Source organism: Myodes glareolus, chromosome 21, assembly GCF_982192425.1.
Source record: "Myodes glareolus chromosome 21, mMyoGla1.1, whole genome shotgun sequence".
Lineage (NCBI taxonomy): Eukaryota > Metazoa > Chordata > Mammalia > Rodentia > Cricetidae > Myodes > Myodes glareolus.
Window position 1 is genome coordinate 34,993,674 of NC_142046.1, and position 6,000 is coordinate 34,999,673.

Sequence of the window (6,000 nt, forward strand, 5' to 3'; positions counted from 1 at the left end):
ATCATTATGCAGCCAACATGGAATCGTACTTGTAGAATATGATTTTAAGCAGTATTATTTTTTGTCTATGCTGTGGAACATTTGTTTTAATTCTGTAAAGCTGCATTGCTTTTCATGATGGTGCATTTATTTACCTCTATGAGGCTGTGATTCTTCTGCCTGTCTAATGATGGAGGAGGGTTATCTGTCTATTGTGTTATTTTCATTGGTCAATAAAGAGACTGCCTTGGCCCCTTGATAGGACAGAAAATTAGGTAGGCGGAGTAAACAGAACAAAATGCTGGGAAGAGGGCTATGAGCCAGATGCCATGGAGTCAGCCACCAGGTCAGACATGCTGAATCTTTCCCGGTAAGCCACACCTCGTGGTGTGATACACAGATTAATAGAAATGGGTTAATATCAAGATATGAGAGTTAGTCAGTAACTAACTCTCTAGAGATAATGGGCCAGGCAGTGCTTAAATGAATACAATTTGTGTGTTATTATTTCTGGGACTAAGCTAGCTGCGTGGGAGCCAGGCAGGATGAAAAGCAGGCCTGCCCGCAGCTCCTTTCTACAGTCTAAAACACCTGATGGTCTGATAAAGAGCTGAACGGTCAATAGCAGGACAGGAGCAAGGATAGGTGGGGCTGGCAGGCAGAGAGAATAAACAGGAGAAATAGGGAGAAGGAAGAAGAAACAAGAGAGCAAGGAGAGAAGCTGCTAGGGGCCAGCTACCCAGCCAGCCAGTCACAGAGCAAGAGTGAAAGTAAAGTATACAGAAGTAAGAAAAGGAGAAAGCCCAGAGGCGAAAGGTAGATGGGATTGTTTAAGTTAAGAAAAACTGGCTGAAACAAGCCAAGTTATGGCAAGGCACTGTTATATTTATAAATATATTTATAAGTAATAATATTTACAAGTAATAATAAGCCTCTGTGTATTTATTAGGGAGCTGGGTGGTGCTCCCCCTCCCCAAGAAAAGTCAAAAGGCTAAAGAACCAAGAGAGTAATGCAAGCAGAGTAGCTAGGTAGGAGCAGATGGATAGATAGATAGATAGACAGACAGATGATAGATAGACAGATAGATGATAGATAGATAGATAGATAGATAGATAGATAGATAGATAGACAGACAGACAGATGATAGATAATAGATAGATAGACAGATAGATAGACAGACAGACAGACAGATGATAGATAGATAGATTGATAGATAGATAATAGATAGATAGATAGACAGACAGATGATAGATAATAGATAGATAGATAGATAGACAGACAGATAGATGATAGATAGATGATAGATAGATAATAGATAGATGATAGATGGATGGATGGATAGACAGACAGACAGACAGATAGATGATAGATAGATAGATAGATAGATAGATAGATAGATAGATGATAGATAGATAGATAGATAGATAGATAGATAGATAGATAGATAGATAGAAGCAAGTCCAGTGAGATGGCACCAATAATCCTAGTATTTTGGGATCTCCAGTAGCAGCTCCTTCCCACACTGGACTGGTTCCTCAGTGTCTCAGACAACTTCTGAAAGCTCTCGAACTCTGCTGCAGCTTCCTTAACTTGTACTGCAGGTGCCTGCCCTGCTGACTCGAGGCAAAGGCTGTGGGAAGTCCCAGTGCCACCAGGGATTCCTATAACCGCTGCCAAAGATACCAAGGCAGGCAGATGCCAAGAGAGCAGTCTGGAAAGTTCTTGACCCTGGCTCTATGGTGCAAGCCTAGAGACAGAGGCTTGTTTCTAAAGTAGGAACACAAGTTGTCCATTAGTATGAATTACTGACCTGTCCTTGCTACTTCCGTATCACGGTAAAGCAGACACCATGAGCAAGGCAGCTTACCTGGGGCTTGCTTACAGTTTTAGAGAGTTAGTCCATTATCACCATGGCAGAGACCATAGCAGCAGGCACAGCAATCACTAGGGCAGTATAATAGTTTACATTCTGATCCGGGGAGAGAGAGAGAGAGAGAGAGAGAGAGAGAGAGGGAATGGAATGGACTTTTGAAAACTCAAAACCTGCTCCCAGTGTCAGTGACACACTTTCTCAAATGAAGCCACACCTCCTAATTCTTCCCAAGCAGTTCTACCAACTGGGGACCAAGCTTTCAAACATATGAGTCTATGGAGCTGTTCTCTGTCAAACCATCACTTGACCTCATTAACACAACTATATTACTCGAATGACACCTATTACAGGAGAGGGCCACTTGTTTGTCCCAGCCACCCAGAACCTAAATAACCACCCAGAAACTATATTCATTAAAACACTGTTCAGCTCATTACCTTTAGCTTCTTATTGGTTAACTCTTACAACCATTATTTAACCCATTTCTATTAATCGGCGTATCACCATGAGGTCGTGGCCTACCAGCAAAGTTTCAGTACATCGATCTCTGGGGTTGGATCATGGTGTATCTCTGACTCTGCCCTTCTTCCTCCCAGCATTCAGTTCCATCTTCCCCGCCTCCCTAAGTTCTGCCCTATCAACAGGCCAAGGCAGTGTCTTTATTCATTAATGGTGAACCCAGCACACAGAGGGGACTCCCACGTCAGACACTGGTGCTAAAAGAACCTTGCAGACAAAGAACGTTGATCATACCATATGTCATGGGAATCTGAAGCCAGCCAATATCTTCCTCAATGGCAAGCAAAATAGCAAGGCTTGGAGGTTCAGTCCAGCTAGAACATTAAACCATTTTAGGAGTTTGAAAACATTTGTTGGCCCACCTTATTGTCCCCTGGGCAAATGAGCTGTGTGTCCTGTAATGAAAAACCAGATATCTGATTTCTGTGTTATTTGCTGCATGATTGTGTTTTACAGAACTAGGTGGAAAAATAAAGACACAAATTCTGGCAGATTTCATGCCACCACTCTGATTAAATAAATGCCATTATGACAATGAAGTTAATTTGAAGACCTATCATCCACCTCAGTTGAAGAAATTATTATTTCCCTCATTTTTTTAGATTTATTTAGTTTAAGTGTGTTAATGTTTTGCTACAGGTATATCTGTAACTCACGCGGATGCCTGGTCCTGGAACTGGAGTCATGGACGGTTGTGAGCCACCATGTGGATGCTGGAAATTGAACCCGGATCCTCTGCAAGAGCAACAAATGCTCTTAACTACTGAGTCATCTCGCCAGCCCCGAAGAAACTCTTGAGAACCCCCTTTTGCAGAAGAGCATGTCTTGAGAAGGCAATGCTTAGGAGAGCTCAAAGCGTTGAGGAAGCTGAAGCAGAAGGGCATGTAGCTGGAGAAGCAAGGATGACAGTTCTCAGAGGTCATCCAGAAAGACTGGAGCAGAAGGAACTGGACTCTGTGTTGGAGGGAGACCAGCAAGACCAGACTGGCCAGAACAGAGAGTCTGGTGCCAAACTTCCTAAAGGAGCAGACATTCCTGTCTCTGGGGAGTCACAGAACTTCCTGGCCCATCCTCAGTAATTAGAGAGTTCATTTCAGTGGAGAAAGTAGAGAACATGACGAAGTAAAATTCGGAGTCAGCTCACATTCAAATACAAAGTTAATCCACCTTCAAATGCAAGGACCTGAAGCAGAGGGATCTATGCTACCCGGTTATGGGCTCAGTCTCTGACAAACACTGCAAAAACTATCAACCAAAGATAGCTGGCAGACAGATCCCGTGCTCAGGTAGTACAGACAGGGTCGGGTACAATATGTGATACTGCCACCACCACCATTGTTTTGCTTGCTTGTTTGAGATAGAATTTCAAGCTATCTCAAACTTGCTAAATGGCCAAGGAGAGCCCTTGAGTTCCTGACTTCTCTCTCCACCTCCCAAGTGCTGGGATTACAAGTGATCACCACCATGCCTGGTTTTCTGCAGTGCTGGGAATGGTACCCACTATTTCTTGTATGCTAGGTAAGCTATCAGCTGAGCTCCATCCCCAACCCTAAAGATGGATATTCAGGTACTGTAGTTTTATGTCCAGGTGGGTGCTCAGCTGCTGTAACTTTAAATACTTGCTTCCGTGAGCCACATCTTATTGGACAGTAAGTATATTTTAGAACTGCTTTTTGCTGTTTTTCAGCAACGTTTGTCTAAGATGGCCGCATCTTTCATTTCTTTCTTCTGAGAAGGAATTATGCAAAGAATGACACTCTCTTAGTTGGTTGGGCCTTTGATCCTATGTCTTATTACTAGATGGACATTAAAATGTGACATTCTAGATTCTCAAGGGAAAAATAATGTTAGGGAAAGAGCACTGATTCAGAAGGAGTTAAGTCTAAAGATCTACATGACAGTATGCTCTGCCTGTGGCTGTAATCATGAAAGTAGCAAGCAGAGGAGCCGTGGGCCCTGGCACTGATGGGCCTTCTTTTGCCTAGCCAAATGCAGCAGCAGCAGCAGCAACACAGACGTTGCCAGTCATGCTTATTGCTACAGAGGCTGCAACCAGCATATGACTTCACTGCTGGTATAGAGTTTATGTGTAAATGATAGCAATGAATGGGCAACAGAGTAAATTCCAGATAGAGGAGAAGCCAAGGCAGGAGCCTTTTCATCCTGTCACAAGGTGCAGCAGAGTTTTTACAGCATATGCTCTTTAAGGAGAGATAGGGTCACTCTCTTGACAACCCTGTTACAAGATCCCAGTAGCATTCCAACTCCAATATGGTCATTCCTCACATTGGAAATATGGATAAAAGTGGCTTACTTTGCTGGGCAGTAGTGGTGCACGCCTTTAATTCCAGTACTTGGGAGGCAGAAGCAGGTGGATCTCTGTGAGTTCAAGGCCACCCTGGGCTACACAAGATCAATGCAGAAACAGATGCAGGTGGTGGTGGCTCATACCTTTTACCCAAGTAAGGGAGTCACAAACCTTTAATTCCAGCACCAAAGGGGAATATAAGATGGGAGGAGACGGAAGCTCAGGGCTTAGTTGACAGTCGACCAGGTTTGGTAGAAGTAAGACTTCTCTAGTGACTCAGCTGTTTTGCTTTTCTTTCTTTCTTTCTTTCTTTCTTTCTTTCTTTCTTTCTTTCTTTCTTTCTTTCTTTCTTTCTTTCTTTTTCTCTTTCTGTCTTTCTTTCCTTCCTTCCTTCCTTCCTTCCTTCCTTCCTTCCTTCCTTTCTTTTTCATTTTTTACTTTTTGTTTTCTCTATGTAGCTTTGGAGCCTGTCCTGGAACTCACTCTGTAGACCACAGACTGTTCTGAACTCACGGAGATCTGCCTGCCTCTGCCTCTCGAGTGGCGTGCGCCACTGTCACCCGGCCTGCTTTGCTTTTCTGATCTTCAGTTTGAACTCCAGTATCTGTCTCTGGGTTTTTATCGTTCGTGCTACATCACGGGAGACTCTGATCCTTCAAATTCTCATATAACTTTTAGTAAGTGGTTAAAGATTCCATAAAGAGACAGGGTTTGGAGATCATATTCATTTCTGACTGTGGTTGATTTCTAGATAAACTGGTCTGATTATTTTGCTAAACCTTTGCTAGTGCCCTCAATCTCCAAATGAATGGTTTTGGTTTTGTTGAGCTGGCGTCTCCAGTAGCCCAATGTGGCCTCAGGGTTACTTTGCAGCCAAGCATAACCTTCAACTCTTGACCTTCCTGCTCGGCTTTCCAAGTGTTGGAAGTACAGGAATGCACCACATGCTTGAAAAGTAACATTGAGTACTGAACTCAAGGCTTTGAGCATGCTAGCCAAACATGCTATTTGCCCGCAGTTTCCTTAAGACTTCCTCAGTAAAGGATTAATTTACCTCAGGGAGTACTGTTGGTAAAAGCACAGTTTATTAACTGGGAATGGCAGAAGCAATTTTAAAGCCATTTATTCATGACTAATGCCAAAGATGTCTTGAACTCTTATATCCTGCATTATTGGCATTCTGCATATCTATCTAATTTAATATCCTGCTGGGGTACACTTTGTCAAGCTTGAGTTCTTTAATGTTATTTGCATAAATTCTGTATATAGTATTAAAGCTTGAAGCTAGTCAGGTAGTAGGGACTCATGCCTTTAATCACA